Source organism: Bos indicus x Bos taurus, chromosome 26 (assembly GCF_003369695.1).
Source record: "Bos indicus x Bos taurus breed Angus x Brahman F1 hybrid chromosome 26, Bos_hybrid_MaternalHap_v2.0, whole genome shotgun sequence".
Lineage (NCBI taxonomy): Eukaryota > Metazoa > Chordata > Mammalia > Artiodactyla > Bovidae > Bos > Bos indicus x Bos taurus.
This window is the reverse complement of record NC_040101.1, coordinates 46,036,890-46,056,324: the sequence shown is the minus strand read 5'-3', so window position 1 is coordinate 46,056,324 and position 19,435 is coordinate 46,036,890. Positions and strand designations below refer to the sequence as shown.

The 19,435-nt window shown below is 38.4% G+C and overlaps 1 protein-coding gene across 8 annotated transcripts in view; it reads left to right on the top strand.

Moving 5' to 3' along the window:
- The window catches only part of PCDH15 (protocadherin related 15), a 1,046,857-nt gene that overhangs the window by 756,169 nt on the left and 271,253 nt on the right, over positions 1-19,435 (top strand). The gene's annotated exons all lie outside the window — the stretch shown is intronic.

The following is a 19,435-nucleotide window of genomic DNA, read 5'->3' as shown; positions in this document are numbered from 1 at the left end:
GGGTCATTAACATTTTTTTGTGTGTAGTTCTGTGTATTCTTGCCACCTCTTCTTAATACCTTCCACTTCTGGTTAGGTCCATACTGTTTCTGTCCTTTATTGTGCCCATCTTTGCATTAAGTATTCCCTTGGTATCTCTAATTTTCTTGAAGAGATCTCTAGTCTTTCCCATCTCTAGTTTTCCATAGAATGGGAAAATTTCTTTGCATTGTTCACTTAGGAACCCTTTCTTATCTCTCTTTGCTATTCTTTGGAGTTCTGCATTCAGATGGGTATATCTTTTCTTTTCTCCTTTGCCTTTTGCTTCTCTCCTTTTCTCAGATATTTGTAAGATTTCTTCAGACAACCATTTTGCCTTTTTTGATTTCTTTTTCTTGGAGATCACTCACCACCTCCTATACAATATCATGAACCTGCATCCATAGTTCTTTAGGCACTCTATCAGATCTAATCCCTCCTGTATAAAATTTAATTTTATCTGCTATTCAAAATTATTAAGATGCACTAAGACCCAAAATATGTATGCTTAGTTATATTCAATTTGAGTTACCAACTTTGAATTTTTGTTCTAATATGTTGTGAGTTGCTCAGTTGAGTCCTACTCTTTGTGACCCCATGAATTGTAGCCAGCCAGGCTCCTCTGTCCATGAAATTCAACAGGCAAGCTTACTGGAGTGGTAGTCATTCCCTTCTCCAGGGCATCTTCCTGACCCAAGGATCTAACCCTGCAATGTAGACAGATTCTTTACCATCTGAGCCACAAGAGAAGCCCTAATGTTTTAGTATGTATGAATAATTCAATGAAGGAACTTTTTATTTATTAAGGTAGTATTGTAGTATTAAACTTAATTAATTGGTAATACTCCCGAAGCAATATTTATGGATTACACAGAACAAAAGTTTCATCAGAGTATTAAAAATAAACTTAAAAAATTAAAGTATAGTTGATTTACAATGTCGTGCTAGTTTCAATTGTGCAGCAAAGTGATTCAATTATACATATACACACATTTTTTTCCAGATTATGTTTGTAACAGGGCAGAATGTGCTCTCAGCCATTAGTCCATGACTATCAGCATGTGATCCTTAGCATGAAATCATTAGTGCAAATTAAAGGTCCTGCTCAGCTCTGTCAGCCTGGCAGTGGTCCTGGGGCAGAGAGTACGGTGAAAGGCAAGTCATAGCTTTCTCCCTGGGGTCCTCTGGCCACGGGGCTGCCAGGTGAGTTGGGAGTATGGGAACAGACTGAGGGCTGTGTCCTGCAGAACTCCAGAGCCCTAGCCATGGCCACCCACTGGCCAGATTCTGGCCTTGAAGGAGCAGTAAACCTCTCTCCCATCCCCACCGCTGTGACCTAATGTTGACAATGGTCACCATGGGTCACAGTCCATGGAGACCTCAGCAACTGGAGATTACGGACACTTCCATCAAGGTAGCAGCTTCAACCGGTGTCAGTCCATTCAAGTTTCAAAAATTGGTACAGCTTAGATCAGTTGTCTGTCTCTACGAGGTGGTCAGAGGTCAGGGTTAGGTAATATTTTTCCTTATAGATTATTGCAAAATATTGAATATAGTTCCCTATGCTATATGCTGCTGCTGCTGCTAAGTCACTTCAGTTGTGTCCGAGTTTGTGCAACCCCATAGACAGCAGCCCACCAGGCTCCCCCATCTCTGGGATTCTCGAGGCAAAAACACTGGAGTGGGTTGCCATTTCCTTCTCCAATGCATGAAAGTGAAAAGTGAAAGTGAAGTTGCTCAGTCATGCCCGACTCTTAGCGGCCCCAAGGATTGCAGCCCACCAGGCTCCTCTGTCCATGGGATTCTCCAGGCAAGAGTACTGGAGTGGGGTGCCATGTGCTATATAGTAGGCCCTTATTGGTTATCTATTTTATATATAGCAATATGTGCATGTTAATCCCATATTCCTAATTTATCCTCTTACCTTTCCTCTTTGGAAGCCATATTTTATTTCTTCTAGGTAAATAAGTGCATTTGTATCGTTCCTTTTTTTTTAGATCCCACTTGTAAGTGACACCACATTTGTCTTTCTCCACCTCACCTCACTTAGTGTGATGAGCCCGAGGTCCATGTATGCTGCTGCAAGCGCATTATTTCACTGGTTTTTATGACTCAGTAATAGTCTGGCTAAGATGATTTTTTTTTTTTTAATGTAGAACTTACTATACACAGATGGAATTCACCACACTTAAACGTGAGAATCTTTTCCATATTCCCAAATGCATTTGGTAGCAGTAAAGATGTGGCAAAATGCATATAGACTAAAGTAAAAGTGTTGTTAGTCACTCAGTCATGTTTGATTCTTTGTGACCACATGGACTGTAGCCTACCAGGCTCCTCTGTCCATGGAATTTTCCAGACAAGAATACTGGAGTGGGTAGCCACTCCCTTCTCAAGGGGAATCTTCTCGACCCAGGGATCAAACCTGGGTCTCCTACATTGCAGGCAGATTCTTTACTAATCTGCACAGTAAGATTAGACTATGTGTCTCTATGTGAAATGTCAAACATGCCATACAGATTATTTATTCAAAGAAATGAAAAACATCATAAAGGACTTAGGGGATTCTCTCAGGATTCATGGGAATCATTTGCATTCATGTATCATCTGCAGTAATTTAACAAATTAGTAAGATTCGAAAAAGGAAATAAATATACCATGTACATGTGATAAAAGACACAATTGATCTGAGGAGGCAATTTGAGAATAAGTCAATTGTCTGTCAATAACAGAAGATTTAATTAGAGGAATTCTAGAAAATCAGTTAGCACATGTTGAGTCCAGGTGAGGAAAATCAGGAAATCCTAATTAAACAGCCACTGATAAAAAGACTTTACTTGTCAGTGTAATGTTTTGCTTACTAACCTTTTGTAATATTTCAGTGGAGATAGAATCTAGATCTGTAGCTATGATCTGATTCTGGACCACAAGCATGCCAGCAAGTCATCTTCAGAGTGGGGCTGAGATATAAGAGGCCTCATACCAGCTCCTGAAGAAGTCTCAGTTGATCCCAAATTCTTGGCTGGACAGATAGCCAGCAGAAGATAAAAGAGAGAGAGAGATTATGCAACAGAGAAGAAATATTAAAAATCTGTTTGTACGTATTTTGGAGAAAGATATGGCAATCCACTCCAATGTTCTTGCCTGGGAAATCCCATGGCCAGAGGCGCCTAGCAGGCTACAGTCCACGGGGTTTCAAAGAGTCAAACAGCTTAGCGACTGAACACACATGTATGCATGTATTTCAGTTCAGTTCAGTTCAGTTTAGTCTCTCAGTTGAGTCCGACTCTTTGTGACCCCATGAATCGCAGCACACCAGGCCTCCCTGTCCATCACCAACTCCGGGAATTCACCCGGACTCACGTCCATCAAGTCAGTGATGCCATCCAGCCATCTCATCCTCTGTCGTCCCCTTCTCCTCCTGCCCCCAATCCCTCCCAGCATCAGAGTCTTTTCCAATGAGTCAACTCTTCACATGAGGCGGCCAAAGTACTGGAGTTTCAGCTTTAACATCATTCCTTCCAAAGAAATCCCAGGGTTGATCTCCTTCAGAATGGACTGGTTGGATCTCCTTGCAGTCCAAGGGACTCTCAAGAGTCTTCTCCAACACCACAGTTCAAAGGCATCAATTCTTCGGCACTCAGCCTTCTTCATACTCCAACTCTCACATCCATACATGACCAAAGGAAAAACCATAGCCTTGACTAGATGAACCTTTGTTGGCAAAGTAATGTCTCTGCTTTTGAATATGCTTTCTAGGTTGGTCATAACTTTCCTTCCAAGGAGTAAGCGTTTTTTAATTTCATGGCTGCAGTCACCATCTGCAGTGATTTTGGAGCCCAAAAATATAAAGTCTGACACTGTTTCCACTGTTTCCCCATCTGTTTCCCATGAAGTGGTGGGACCATATGCCATGATCTTCGTTTTCTGAATGTTGAGCTTTAAGCCAACTTTTTCCCTCTCCACTTTCACTTTCATCAAGAGGCTTTTTAGTTCCTCTTCACTTTCTGCCATAAGGGTGGTGTCATCTGCATATCTGAGCTTATTGATATTTCTCCCAGCAATCTTGATTCCAGCTTGTGCTTCTTCTGGTCCAGCGTTTCTCATGATGTACTCTGCATATAAGTTAAATAAGCGGGGTAACAATATACAGCCTTGACGTACTCCTTTTCCTATTTGGAACCAGTCTCTTGTTCCATGTCCAGTTCTAACTGTTGCTTCCTGACCTGCATATAGGTTTCTCAAGAGGCAGGTCAGGTGTTCTGGTATTCCCATCTCTTTCAGAATTTTCCACAGTTTATTGTGATCCACACAGTCAAAGGCTTTGGCATAGTCAATAAAGCAGAAGTAGATGTTTTTCTGGAACTCTCTTGCTTTTTCCATGATCCAGCAGATATTGGCAATTTGATTTCTGGTTCCTCTGCCTTTTCTAAAACCAGCTTGAACATCAGGAAGTTCATGGTTCACATATTGCTGAAGCCTGGCTTGGAGAATTTTGAGCATTACTTTACTAGCGTGTGAGATGTGTGTAATTGTGTGGTAGTTTGAGCATTCTTTGGCATTGCCTTTCTTTGGGATTGGAATGAAAACTGACCTTTTCCAGTCCTGTGGCCACTGCTGAGTTTTCCAAATTTGCTGGCATATTGAGTGCAGCACACTCACAACATCATCTTTCAGGATTTGAAATAGCTCAACTGGAATTCCATCACCTCCACTAGCTTTGTTTGTAGTGATGCTTTCTAAGGCCCACTTGACTTCACATTCCAGGATGTCTGGCTCTAGGCCAGTGATAACACCATTGTGATTATCTGGGTCTTGAAGATCTTTTTTGTACAGTTCTTCTGTGTATTCTTGCCGTCTCTTCTTAATATCTTCTGCTTCTGTTAGGTCCATACCATTTCTGTCCTTTATTGTGCCCATCTTTGCATGAAATGTTCTCTTGGTATCTCTAATTTTCTTGAAGAGATCTCTAGTCTTTCCCATTCTGTTTACTTACTGTTAAATAGTGTAAATGTGTATGTGGTTAATCACTCAGTCATGTCCGACTCTTTGTGACCCTATGGACTGTAGCCCACCAGGCTCCTCTGTCCATGGGGATTCTCTAGGCAAGAACACTGGAGTGGGTTGCCATGCCCTCCTCCAGGGGATCTTCCCAACACATGGATCAAACATGGGTCTCCCGCATTGCAGGTGGATTCTTTACCCTCTGAGCCTCCAGGGAAGCCCAAATAGGGTAAATACTCAAGAGTAAAGCTGGATCTGTGGTTGGGATTATGTCATTTTAAACAAGTTTGGTGTTTGGGTATATTGACCAAATCCTATTTATTCTTAAAATGGAAGGATCTAACGTGTAAGAATCAGGTAGATGAGCTTGGTCCCATTATGAACCCTGGGTCTTAGGAAGTAGGAGATCATGGTACTTATACCTTCTGATAAACTCTACCTTATCAAGGGGAAATGAGAGTGTATTTTCACTTAGAAATACTTCGCTGCTGTCAGTGCTTCAACACATCACTCTGTGTGCATATTTTGGGTCACTGGAGACTGAGGGGATGGCACCTGAAATAAATTTTGGAGCTCATATCAAAGATGTCTAGCCTTCATGATAGCATCTCACTGAGTTCTTAGGGGCTAGAATTATTTTTTAGTTCTTCATGTCCATTTTCACAGTAGCCCTGGGCACACATGCTTGCACAGAGGCAGCAAAGAAGACTTACTTGGAAACAACATTGCCTGTTAAGGTTAAAAAAGCTTCTCAGCATTGTATACAATACAGAGTGTGCCTCTTCCCAGAGAAATTCCAATTAATGCCTTGTAGAAATTCTTATGCTGAACTGACTTCTTTTAGCTCTAAGTAACAGAAATAGAGGTCCGAGTCAACAAAATGTTCTTCCAGTTCTAAAAGAAAAGAGGCTGAATTTATTTAACCTGAAACATAAATGTATTCCTATTGTGAGATTCGCATTCTAAATCTCAGCTGGGATGAAGTGGTAGTGATTCAGTTTCAAACCCTTCAAGCAGTTTTAAAATCATTAGTAAAAAAAAAAATAAAATAAATAAAAATAAAATCATTAGTAAACTGCAGTGTTTAGAAGGGTGGCAATAGTGTCACTTTTAAAAAGAAATTGATCTTTCCTTCAACTATACAATTTAATATTTAACAAAATATATCTGAATCTCAGTGGTCTGCCTTTGATTAATGTATTTGTTGTATCTCTATGTGGTGATCTAAAAGTGAAATGAAGGTGGGGAGCTTTATGGTGTTTTATTTATTTTTTGTAGCTCAGCATGATGTTCAGCAGTGCCTAAAACTATAATACTTCTTTTTTAAGTGGGCCACAAGTGGGGATTTTTATGGGTTCTCTTGTCAAGTCAAACTATATAATGCGAACACTATACTCAGTCAAGTAAAGAAAAGAACCCCACACAGTTTGAAAACTTAATGATGTCCATTTTAATGCTGCTATCTAAAATATTTGTAGTAAAGATATTTCTACAAGATATTTTTGAAGCTTGGTGATTTTTCAGGTATTCAATTAGCAGTTCATAAATAGAAAATGTTTTGCATATATTTTTACAATATTTACTTGGAATCTATCCTTTCACCAGTTTTTAGTCTTACTGTCACCTATTATAATAGATATATTTATGCATGCATACATGTGTCTGCATATAAATATTCACAGTTGTATAATACCAGATGCGTAATGAATGACATCCATCCTCAACCCCACAGTAACTAACAACCTCCTTATAGCTAAATGTCATCTTTATCTGAATAACTTCACTGTTGCATTTGAGATGGATCTCGCATTCTCCTTCATGAGATTTCTGCTACCTGTTTGCTCCCGGTTTTCATGCTTAAGCACATCTGGTTCTTTTTGCCTTTCTTTATCTGTTTCTTCATAAACCTTTTCAAAGTAAATACTGTATTAGTCATTTCCCCTGCATATCTCTACTGAGGATAACAGGTATACACAAAGGAACAGATAATTAATGTATACAATTTGGGGAGTTTGAGTTGGGAAATATACATATACTCTTGTGTTACCATCACCACAATCAAGGTAGAAAACATAACCATCACCTCCTAAAGAAACTTTGGGTATTGGAGGTGTCTACTCATTTGTTTTAATCCTACACATTTTTCTGAAGGGAAATCCCACTGACACTAAAGCCCACAATTTTAATTACACTTAGACGCTGATATCTCCCACAGCTATATCTTTAACCTCTTCTACTCCTTCATCCTACCACCTCAAATAGACATTTGCCTGTAAAACAAACCCACTGAGTGACCTGTGGGTACCTCAAATTCAACATGTTTAAGATTGAAACCTTATTTTTACCTTCCTCAGTAAGGTTTTCTTCTCCTGAATTCTGTGTTTCAGTTCATTATTCCCAGGCCAAATTGGAGAGACATCTCAGACTTCTCTTTCTTCCTCGCTGTCCATATCCAGTCAGTCCCCAATCTTGATAATTCTGCATGCTTCAAACAGTTCTCAAAATTTCCCCTCTCTCCCAAACAATCACAGTCAGGCTCTCATTATTTGTCATCTGACCTATTGCTACAACCTCTTAGTATATTATCCTAACAGTAATCTTAAAAACCCTCATAATTATCCTCAGTGTAACTGCTGAGATGTCTCTTAACAAGCATTCAGTTCAGTGTTAACAAGCATAGTTCAATAGTGAATGTCCATCGATGCAGGAAAGAAGGCACACTTCCCATTACTGCTCATAGAACTTCACCTCCAAGAATACTGTCCTGCATGTGATTACTGATGTATGTTCTCAGAACTCTCCCACGTCTGTTTGCCTCTGCTCATGCCCCTTGCCCTGGTTTCTTCTTTCTTCATTTTTGATTTCGATAGTTCATCCTTGAAAATTCTAATCAACAATAATCTCCTCCATAAAAAGCTTTTTCTAAACTTTCCTATGTCCTAAATGTCTCACATTCATGGTCCGTCTTATTTGGTGCTTAACTTTTTGGTGGTGCTTACTAAAGTATATTGAATTTTTCCACTTATTCAAATTTCTTGAAAGCAGAGACTGTGTTATATTGATCTTAGAAATCGCACTACCCAGCTCAATATTTGGGTATTGGAGCACTCTTAGAAGGTGCTAAATTCAACTAGACCTAATGGAATAAAAGGAGAAAGCAATGGCACCCCACTCCAGTACTATTGCCTGGAAAATCCCATGGACGGAGGAGCCTGGTAGGCTGCAGTCCATGGGGTCACTAAGAGTCGGACACGACTGAGCGACTTCACTTTCACTTTCCACTTTCATGCATTGGAGAAGGAAATGGCAACCCACTCCAGTGTTCTTGCCTGGAGAATCCCATGGATGGAGAAGCCTGGTAGGCTGCAGTCCATGGGGTCGCACAGAGTCGGACATGACTGAAGCAACTTAACAGCAGCAGCAGCAGCAGCAATGGAATAAAATGAGCTGAAAGTATATTTTTCCACTGAGGATTCATGAATGTTATAGAAAGAGAAGTATGATATATGTCACAATCTAAAATACCTATTTGGTTAACCTCACACACATGCCTACAACTAAATAAGTTGTACTGATAAATAGAGAGAAAGCATTGATCTTGGAAATCTGTCTACTTTTAGAATTTCAAAAAGTAAAATAATATGTATAGGGCTGATTTAAAAAGCAGTATTAAAGCAAAGAACAATTGAAACTTATATTTAGTTAGTCAGTTCAGTCACTCAGTCATGTCCAACACTTTGCGATCCCATGAACCACAGCACGCCAAGCCTCCCTGTCCATCACCAAGCCCCAGAGTTCACCCAAACTCATGTCCATTGAGTCCGTGATGCCATCCAAGTATCTCATCCTCTATCGTCCCCTTCTCCTGCTGCCCTCAATCTTTTCCAGCATCATGGTCGTTTCCAATGAGTCAGCTCTTCACATCAGGTGGCCAAAGTATTGGAGTTTCAGCTTCAACATCAGTCTTTCCAATGAACACTCAGGACTGATCTCCTTTAGGATGGACTGATTGGATCTCCTTGCAGTCCAAGGGACTCTCAAGTGTCTTCTCCAACACCACAGTTCAAAAGCATCAATTCTTCTGCACTCCGCTTTCTTTATTGTCCAACTTGCATATCCATACATGACTACTAGAAAAACCATAGCCTTGAGAAGATGGACCTTTGTTGACAAACTAATGTCTCTGCTTCTTAATATGCTGTCTAGGTTGGGTATAACTTTCCTTCCAAGGAGTAAGTGTCAATAAAGCAGAAATAGATGTTTTTCTGGAACTCTCTTGCTTTTTCCATGATCCAGCGGATGTTAGCAATTTGATCTCTGGTTCCTTGGCCTTGTCTAAAACCAGCTGGAACCAGCTGAAAGTTCATGGTTCACGTATTGCTGAAGCCTGGCTTGGAGAATTTTGAGCATACTAGCGTGTGAGATGAGTGAAATTTTGCGGTAGTTTGAGCATTCTTTGGCATTGCCTTTCTTTGGGACTGGAATGAAAACTGACCTTTTCCAGTTTTGGCCACTGCTGAGTTTTCCAAATTTGCTGACAAACTGAGTGCAACACTTTCACAGCATCATCTTTCATGATTTGAAATAGCTCAACTGGAATTCTATCACCTCCACTAGTTTTGTTCATAGTGATGCTTTCTAAGGCCCACTTGACTTCACATTCCAGGATGTCTGGCTCTAGGTGAGTGATCACACCATCGTGATTATCTGGGTCATGAAGATCTTTTTTTGTACAGTTCTTCTGTGTATTTTTGCCACCTCTTCTTAATATCTTCTGCTTCTGTTTGGTCAATACCGTTTCTGTCCTTTATTGAGCCTATCTTTGCATGAAATATTCCCTTGGTATCTCTAATTTTCTTGAAGAGATCTCTAGTCTTTCCTGTTCTATTGATTTCCTCTATTTCTTTGCACTGATCACTAAGGGAGGCTTTCTTATTTCTCCTTGCTATTCTTTGGAACTCTGCATTCAAATGGGTATATCATTCCTTTTCTCCTTTGCTTTTCACTTTTCTTCTTTTCACAGCTATTTGTAAGGCCTCCCCAGACAGCCATTTTGCTTTTTTGCATTTCTTTTTCTTGGGGATGGCCTTCACCCTGTCTCCTGTACAATGTGACAAATGTCCATCCATAGTTCATCAGGCTCCCTATCAGATCTAGTCCCTTAAATCTATTTCTCACTTCCACTGTATAATCATAAGAGTTTTGATTTAGCTCATACCTGAATGGTCTAGTGGTTTTCTCCATTTTCTTAAATTTCAGTCTGAATTTGGCAATAAGGAGTTCATGATCTGAGCCACAGTCAGCTCCGGGTCTTGTTTTTGCTGACTGTATAGAATTTCTCCATCTTTGGGTTGCAAAGAATATAATCAATCTGATTCCAGTGTTGACCATCTGGTGATGTCCATGTATAGAGTCTTCTCTTTTGTTGTTGGAAGAGGGTGTTTGCTATGACTAGCGTGTTCTCTTGGCAAAACTCTGTTAGCCTTTGACCTGCTTCATTCTGTACTCCAAGGCCAAATTTGCCTGTTCCTCCAGGTGTTTCTTGACTTCCTACTTTTGCATCCCAGTCCCCTATAATGAGAAGGACATCTTTTGGGGGTGTTAGTTCTATAAGGTCTTCATGGAACTGTTCAACTTCAGCTTCTTTAGCATTACTGGTCAGGGCATAGACTTGGATTACCATGATGTTTAATGGTTTGCCTTGGAAACAAACAGAGATCATTCTTTCGTTTTTGAGATTGCATCTAAGTACTGCATTTCAGACTCTTTTGTTGACCATGATGGCTACTCCATTTCTTCTAAGGGATTCCTGCCCACAGTAGTAGATATAATGGCCATCTGAGTTAAATTCACCCATTCCAGTCCATCTTAGTTTGCTGAGTCCTAGAATGTCAATGTTCACTCTTGCCATCTCCTGTTTGACCACTTCTAATTTGCCTTGATTCATGGACCTAATATTCCAGGTTCCTATGCAATATTGCTCTTTACAGCATTGGACCTTGCTTCTATCACCAGTCAAATGCACAACTGGGTGTTGTTTTTGCTTTGGCTCCATCCCTTCATTCTTTCTGGAGTTATTTCTCCACTGATCTCCAGTAGCATATTGAGCACCTACCGACCTGGGGAGTTCATCTTTCAGTGTCCTATCTTTTGGCCTTTTCATACTGTTCATGCGGTTCTCAAGCCAAGAATACTGTAGTGGTTTGTCATTCCCTTCTCCAGTGGACCACATTCTGTCTGACCTCTCCACAATGCCCCGTCTGTCTTTGGTGGCCCCACACATCATGGCTTAGTTTCATTGAGTTAGACAAGCTGTGGTCCGTGTGATCAGATTAGCTAGTTGTCTGTGATTGCAGTTTCAGTCTGTCTGCCCTCTGATGCCCTGTCTCAGCGCCTACTCTCTTACTTGGGTTTCTCTTGCCTTGACACGGGGTATCTCTTCATGGCTGCTCCAGCAAAGGGCAGCCACTGCTCCTTACCTTGGACATGGTGGCCACCGAGAGGAGTTACCCCACCTCCAAGGTCAGGGGCGGTGGCCGGGGGGAGCTACCCCACGTCCAAAGTCCAAGCTAAGGAAACTTATATTTAGAAAAGGACAAAGTATTTATCACCTGTGAGACCAGGAAATGATAATGAGGGATATTTCCAGGTATAAGATCACAAGGAGGAAAACTGTAACCAACACATACCCAGCTTGTTGGGTCATATATTTGGAGTTGTGTTTTTCACCTACCCATTTAAAATATATACCTATCTAAATTATTTAATATTTGCCTAAGAAGAAATACCAACTACTTTTTGCTTCACAAACCCTTGCTGTATTCATCTTGCTTTGCCTTTTAATGCTGCATTACTTATTTATGAGATCCAAGTTTATACAAATTACACTTATGTTTTATAGACTGATGAGAATTCATGGCCTATTCACTTTAGTTGGATTTAGTTATCCTTCTCTACAAATGTTATAGCTCACTACAATTACTTGCACTGGCTTTACTGCTTCACTGAGGAAGAAGCTTGGCAATCAGTTTTTGGTTTCACAAGAAGGGTTGCAAATGTTTCTGAAGTCTTTTATTAAGACCAAATTATGTCCTTTAAACCTTAAGAAAAAAATCTGTAATATATAGACAGGGATTAACATGAATGCAAAATTTAATAAATTATTATAGAGTAAATGTAAGTGTAAGTATAACCGCAGCATATAATGCATCATCAGGAAAGCCCCCTGCATGCTTCTTCCTAGCCCTGATTACTTTCCTCCACCAGCAATAAACCCCTCTGACAGTTTCTTACTGTCTTCTATTGCAGATTTAGCAACTAAATAAGCATCCAAGTAATATAGTTTACTTTTGTCTATTTTTAATGTGTATAAACAGAATGCATGTAATAGTATCTACCTTCTTTCATTCACCTTTGTCTTTTTGAAGATTCAACCGCATTTCTACCTATTTATTCATATACTTTATTTTCTGTGTGTGTCTGTGCCACATGCATTTTCACATTCTACTATTGATGAATGTTTGAGTGTTTTCTAGTTTAAGGCTATTATAATCAATCCTGCTGTGATTTTTAAAAAAACATGATTTCTCCTGGTACACAGAGAATGTGTTTGAGTTTCTATATGAGGGTAATTGTTAACTTTATTGAAAATGTGAAAGTATCAAATCTAGATTCTTCTTACCATTCATTGTAGATAAAAAGTAAACATAGGCCAGTAAAATAAAATTACTACAAAATTGGTTACTTATGAATTGCTTCACTTTTCATTTAATTAAGCTCTTCATTAAACTCTATGGTACAAAACAATTTCTAGATACAGTACTTTTTTTCTTTTTGAGCAGTGAAAACTTTAAAGCTGATAGGAGAAACAGAGGAGGTAGTGGTAGAGAAATCAAGGTAAAATAGAAATACAGAAAGGTAAGAACATATCAGTGAGCAGATTCTACTTTGTCCCTTCAAATAAGGATTTTTTTTATTAATTCAAAAAAAGTAACAAAGGCTATCTCCTTCCGCCTTGAAACTCTGGATTATTGACATATTTTCCTTTAATTAATGGGACATACATTTCAGTAGAAATATTTATGCCTAAAAAATGTTATATTCAACTTTTGGTATCACTAAAAATTGCAGGTAGTCTTGGTCCTGAAGAGACTAAAGGTCAATATTAGTGCATTGAAATTATGTCATTCACAGGAAGAACTAATGAATTAACACAGCTCAACAAAGTTTCATCAGTTACATAAATATTGTTGACTTTTGTAAGCAAGTTTGCCTTTATGATTTTTCTGTTTGATTGTCACTCAACTGGAAATCACAAATCCCATGAGCTAAAGAATAATTCACAAATGCATAACATCTTCCACAGACTTAATGTAGATCACTTAATATTTTAAATTTTTATTTTAAAGAGATGATGCATATCAATTCTGGTTGACATGTACACAGTGCTGTATTTAAAATAGGTAACCACAAGGACATACAGAAATAAAATTTTCAAAACAGATGGTACAGATAAAAATCTTCAGAGAACATATTCTAACATGTATTGCTTACTATTTTATTTTTTTAAATATTTGGCTTACTATTGGCTTTTGAAATAAGAGTAGGTGAGAAGACTGTCTGGGGCCTTGTGAAAATTTATTGAAAATTAAGCAAATGGCAATGAATAAGTTCTAGATAAATTTTTGAGAGAGCATCTCAATTCCACTCAGATCTGTAGGCATTTAGCCATGGTTATAAATCTAGGAAGATATTGATTATAAAATTAAAAAACAGTAGCAGTGTTATTAACTAACATATTGATTCTTTGCTACATGCCAGATACAGTTCCAAGTGCTTTCTGTGTATTAGCTCTTTCAATTGCCACAAAATCTAATATAGTAGGCTCCCGTGATAGCTCAGCTGGTAAAGAATCCACCTGCAATGCAGGAGACCCCGGTTTGATTCCTGAGTCAGGAAGATCCACTGGAGAATGGATAGGCTACCCACTCCAGTATTGTTGGGTTTCCCTAATGGCTCAGATGGTAAAGAAGCCTCCTGTAATGCAGGAGACCTGGGTGTGATCCCTGGGTTGGGCCGATCCCCTGGAGAAGGGAACAGCTACCCATTCCAGTATTCTGGCCCAGAGAATTCCATGGACAGGGGGAGCCTGGCAGGCTATAGTGCATGGGGTCACAAAGAGTTGGACGTGACTAAGCAACTTTCAATTCACTTCCCTTCACTAGGATTTTCTCTACACCTGCAGACTCTAAGAGGTGAGTTACTTTGCCAGGACTGTGTGGCAAGTGACAGAATCAGTTGCATCAAGCTGTAAAATCCTAAAGAACCTGTAATTACTTTCATTGGAAGCAGCCTAAAATTCTGGTTATGAACACTAGTCTTGACATTAGACAGTCTCTTGAATTCTAGTTTTACAACTTAGCAACTCTGTGACTTTGGCAAATTATCTAGTCTACTTGAAACTCAATGTCCTTGTCTACAAAATGGAGAGAATAAGTCTAGTTTATAGACTTCCTTAAGGTTTGAAAGAGAGAACTCACAATTGTCCAAGTGTAAAAAGAATTCTAACAGCTAATGTAACAGTAGTGCCAGCAGCAGTAACATCTTATACTCTTGAATTTTGAGACTTACTTTGAGATATATTTTAATTTAATTCAACAAATGGGTCTATGGTATGACCCATTTTGCTAAACTTCCTAACCATGAATACATTTCAAAGTCATGTCTTTTATGCCTTCAAAAAAAAAAAATGGCTGACAATGTGGAACCGATTATTAATTACTTAGAATCTTGCAGGCTGCCATCAGAATCTTGTCAAGCTTGAAGTCCAACTTGGGATGATTCTTCAGTCAGTTCCAAATCTAAATCATTATGTCATCATCTAGGAAGCATTTCTCCCCCTGTTTTAACAGCTAAATTGGAATGAAAAGAAATCTTAAGTTTACTAAAATTAAGATGTACTGTATCTAATACCATTTTTCCTAAGGGGAAAAAAGTGCAATGATTTTGTCATGACTTGTACTTAGTACAAGTGAAAGTCATCATGAGGATTTCTGACCTTATTAGACCTATAGTTTAGGAGTGATGGATGGGAACTGAATGTCATTTGCTTTCTTGGCCTCAAAAGATTAGATTCAGTTCAGTTCAGTTCAGTCGCTCAGTCGTGTCCGACTCTTTGCGACCCCATGAATCGCAGCACGCCAGGCCTCCCTGTCCATCACCGACTCCCGGAGTTCACTCAGACTCACGTCCATCGAGTCAGTGATACCATCCAGCCATCTCATCCTCTGTTGTCCCCTTTTCCTCCTGCCCCCAATTCCTCCCAGCATCAGAGTCTTTTCCAATGAGTCAACTCTTCACATGAGGTGGCCAAAGTAGTACCTCTACATATACGCTTTCATACTCCCTATACTTTTTTTTCCACAATACTCATGAAATTTGAAATTTTTTCTTTGTGTAACTTTTTTCAAACCTGTATGTTACCTATTAGAATGTCAATTCCAGAAGGGCAGGCTAGAAGCTCTCCTAGATAGTGTGATTGTGCAGTGTATCTTTATTACTGGAGGTTATTGCTCTAGTGATTTTTAAAGGCAATTATTGTTTAACATCTACTTTTTTCCAGTATAGTTCAAGTGATATAACATCAAAGAGCACTATGCTCTTATCCTTATTTACAGGCCCAGCCCCTAAAATGCTGTTCAGCACAAATTTGACAGTAAATATACATGAATAGCTGGTTTTAGAAAAGGCAGAGGAACCAGAGATCAAATTGCCAACATCTGCTGGATCATCAGAAAAGCAAGAGAGTTCCAGAAAAACATCTATTTCTGCTTTATTGACTATGCCAAAGCCTTTGACTGTGTGGATCACAATAAACTGTGGAAAATTCTTCAAGAGATGGGAATACCAGACCACCTGACCTGCCTCTTGAGAAATCTGTATGCAGGTCAGGAAGCAACAGTTAGAACTGGACACGGAACAACAGACTGGTTCCAAATAGGAAAAGGAGTACGTCAGGTCTATATATTGTCACCCTGCTTATTTAACTTATATGCACCGTACATCATGAGGAAAGCTAGGCTGGAGGAAGCACAAGCTGGAATCAAGATTTCTGGGTAAAATATCAATAACCTCAGATATGCAGATGACAACACTCATGGCAGAAAGTGAAAAGGAACTAAAAAGCCTCTTGATGAAAGTGAAAGAGGAGAGTGAAAAAGTTGGCTTAAAGCTCAACATTCAGAAATCTAAGATCATGGCATCTGGTCCCATCACTTCATGAGAAATGGATGGGGAAACAGTGGAAACAGTATCAGACTTTAATTTTTTGAGCTCCAAAATCACCTCAGATGGTGATTGCAGCCATGAAATTAAAAGACGCTTACTCCTTGGAAGGAAAGTTATGAGCAACCTAGACAGCATATTAAAAAACAGAGACATTACTTTGCCAACAAAGGTCCATCTAGTCAAGGCTACGGTTTTCCAGTGGTCATGTATGGATGTGAGAGTTGGACTGTGAAGAAAGCTGAGTGCCAAAGAATTGATGCTTTTGAACTGTGGTGTTGGAGAAGTCTCTTGAGAGTCCCTTGGACTGCAAGGAGATCCAACCAGTCCATCCCAAAGGAGATCAGTCCTGGGTGTTCATTGGAAGGACTGATGCTAAAGCTGAAACTCCAGTACTTTGGCCACCTCATGCGAAGAGTTGATTCATTGGAAATGACCCTGATGCTGGGAGGGATTGGGAGCTGGAGGAAAAGGGGATGACAGAGGATGAGATGGCTGGATGGCATCACCAACTCAATGGACATGAGTTTGAGTGAACTCCAGGAGTTGGTCATGTACAGGGAGGCCTTGCGTACTGTGATTCATGGAGTTGCAAAGAGTTGGACATGACTGAGCGACTGAACTGACTGACTGATAGATGAAAAAATAAATGCATGAAAACATATATGACTGATTTCAAACCAAACTTAAAATAAGTATTTCATATTTTTATTAATTGCTATATTTTTCTAATACAAGAGTAAGAAAAATTACATGATCCAAAATAATTCAGTTAACATATATTGAGAAGAAACCACAATTCTACACTAAAGCATTAATGCGGACAAAACACATTGTCTCTTTTAGAATGTACGTTAGATAGCAGAGGTATAAATGCAAATAATTATATACAATGCAATATGAAAAGTGCTGACACAGGCATGTACAAAGTGTTATGGGATCAAAAAGTATGGAGTAATTTAGCTTTCAGCATTTAAATGATTATATAAATATACATTTTTATTTATCTATGTTCATTCGGTTTTATTTGATAAAAGTAACATTGGTTCTGTGTCTACACAGTCATGTTTTTGAAGAATGCTCCACTGAGAAAATATTCTTTGGTTCCAACATGATTTCCTTAAAGGGAAAAAAGGATTTCTTGAGTATTTATCCCTTTATTGTTTATTTCTCCTCTCTATATACTCAAGCATAGTTTAGTATTAAGTGTAAGCTTTTGCTTCAAGCCTTCTTTAAATAGATTTCCTGCCTGTTTCAATTTGTATGAAATCCCAGAAGGCCTAGTTAAAAATTAACCTGCAACAACAGAACCCTGCTTAAGTTTCAGGACTTGCATTCAAATCTTCATATGTTGACACTCAGCATTTATGAAGTCTGCCATTATAACCGGACAAACCTACATGCTGTGTGTGGATCATTAACAATTTTATATAGAATTCAAAATCCAGATTTGAAATGTGACTGCTTGGCTAATGGTATATTTTTCCATTCTCTCTCTTAACCCTGCGGTACAGCCTGATAGACCATGCTTTGTGTGCTATATACAGAAAACCAATTATGGCAAAAAAGATAAGATTACCTTGTTTTGTTTTAGATGCAATCATATTCTTTTGAAGAGAGATGACTATTAATTTTACTTTATATTTGCTATTTGGAACTAGTGGTAAAAAATCCTCCTTCCAATGCAGGAGATGAAGAGACATGGGTTTGATCTCTGGGTTGGGAAGATCCTCTGGAGTAGGAAATAGCAACCTGCTTCAGTATTCTTGACTGGAAAATTCCATGGACAGAGGAGCTTGGTGGGCTACAGTCCATTGGGCTGTAGAGCATCGGATACAACTAAGCACAAAACACACACAATGCTCATTACTTTATAAATGAACAAAGTTTGTAATTATTTTGATGATTATATCACTTTTTAATGAAGTTAAATTTAGATAGTGCAAGTAGATTGACATGAAACGTAAGATTTGAGGCATGTATAAATATAGTATGCGGTAATGTACATTTCTTAATGCATTAATTATCATGTAGATTTGCATCTGGGTTGGAATATTAATTCTGCTACTTACTAGCTGTACAAGTTGGTCAATATGTTTAAGCTTATATAATATCAGTTCTCTCATCAGTAAAATGAAAGTGATGATAACTTTTTTTTATTTTTATTTTTTTTGGTCATGTCACTTAGCTTGAGGGATCCTTGTTCCCCAACCAGAGATCAATCCTGTGCCCCCTACAGTAGAACCACAGCATCCTAACCACTGGACAGCCAGGGAATTCTGTTATAATAACTTATTTACAGTTTTATTGTGATGATAAAAAGAGATAACATACATAAAAGCAGAATTCAAACTAAAAAGTACTAAACAACTATCAGTTTCTATGTATATATACATGTATATAAATGATTATATCTAAGTGACATGAAGTACTTTGTTAGCAACTGCACTCAACATCCAATTTTATTCCAATTTTATTCATTTACTAACTGAATATAACAAAGACTTAACAATTTGTTGTTTTTTTAATTTTATTTTTAAAATTTTAAATTCATTTTTTAAATTGTATTTTATTTTTTTATTTGTGTCCTTTTTAAGAGCAGTTAAGAAACTGGTATTAGGGAACATATCTAATGCTTGGGTGTATCTAGAACCAAGCATAGCACCTGGAGAATATTACATATTTTAGTACATGCTGGTTAGGTGAATAATTAAAGCAACAGTTCTGATTTTAAGAACAAAGAGCAGGTAGCAACTTTCAGTCCCCATCAATTAGGTTAAGGGTTGCTGTTTCTAAATTTGCAATTTAATTGCCAACAATGATTTATAGAAGTGTTTAACTGTTTATAGAGTACTTTAGCCTAAATTACTTTCCCACTTCACTGGCATAGCATCTCAGATAGAAGCAAATAAGTACATAGCTGATGAATAAAACATAGCTAATGAATAAAATAACAGAATACAAAAGGGAATTTTTTAGACTAAAAGTTTAATATTCTTTTTTTTTTTTTTTTAAGAATTTGATATGGACCATTTTAAAGTCTTTATTGAATTTGTTACAATATTTTTTCTGTTTTCTGTTTTGGGGTTTTGGCCCTGAAGCATGTGGAGTCTTAGCTTCTTGACCAGGG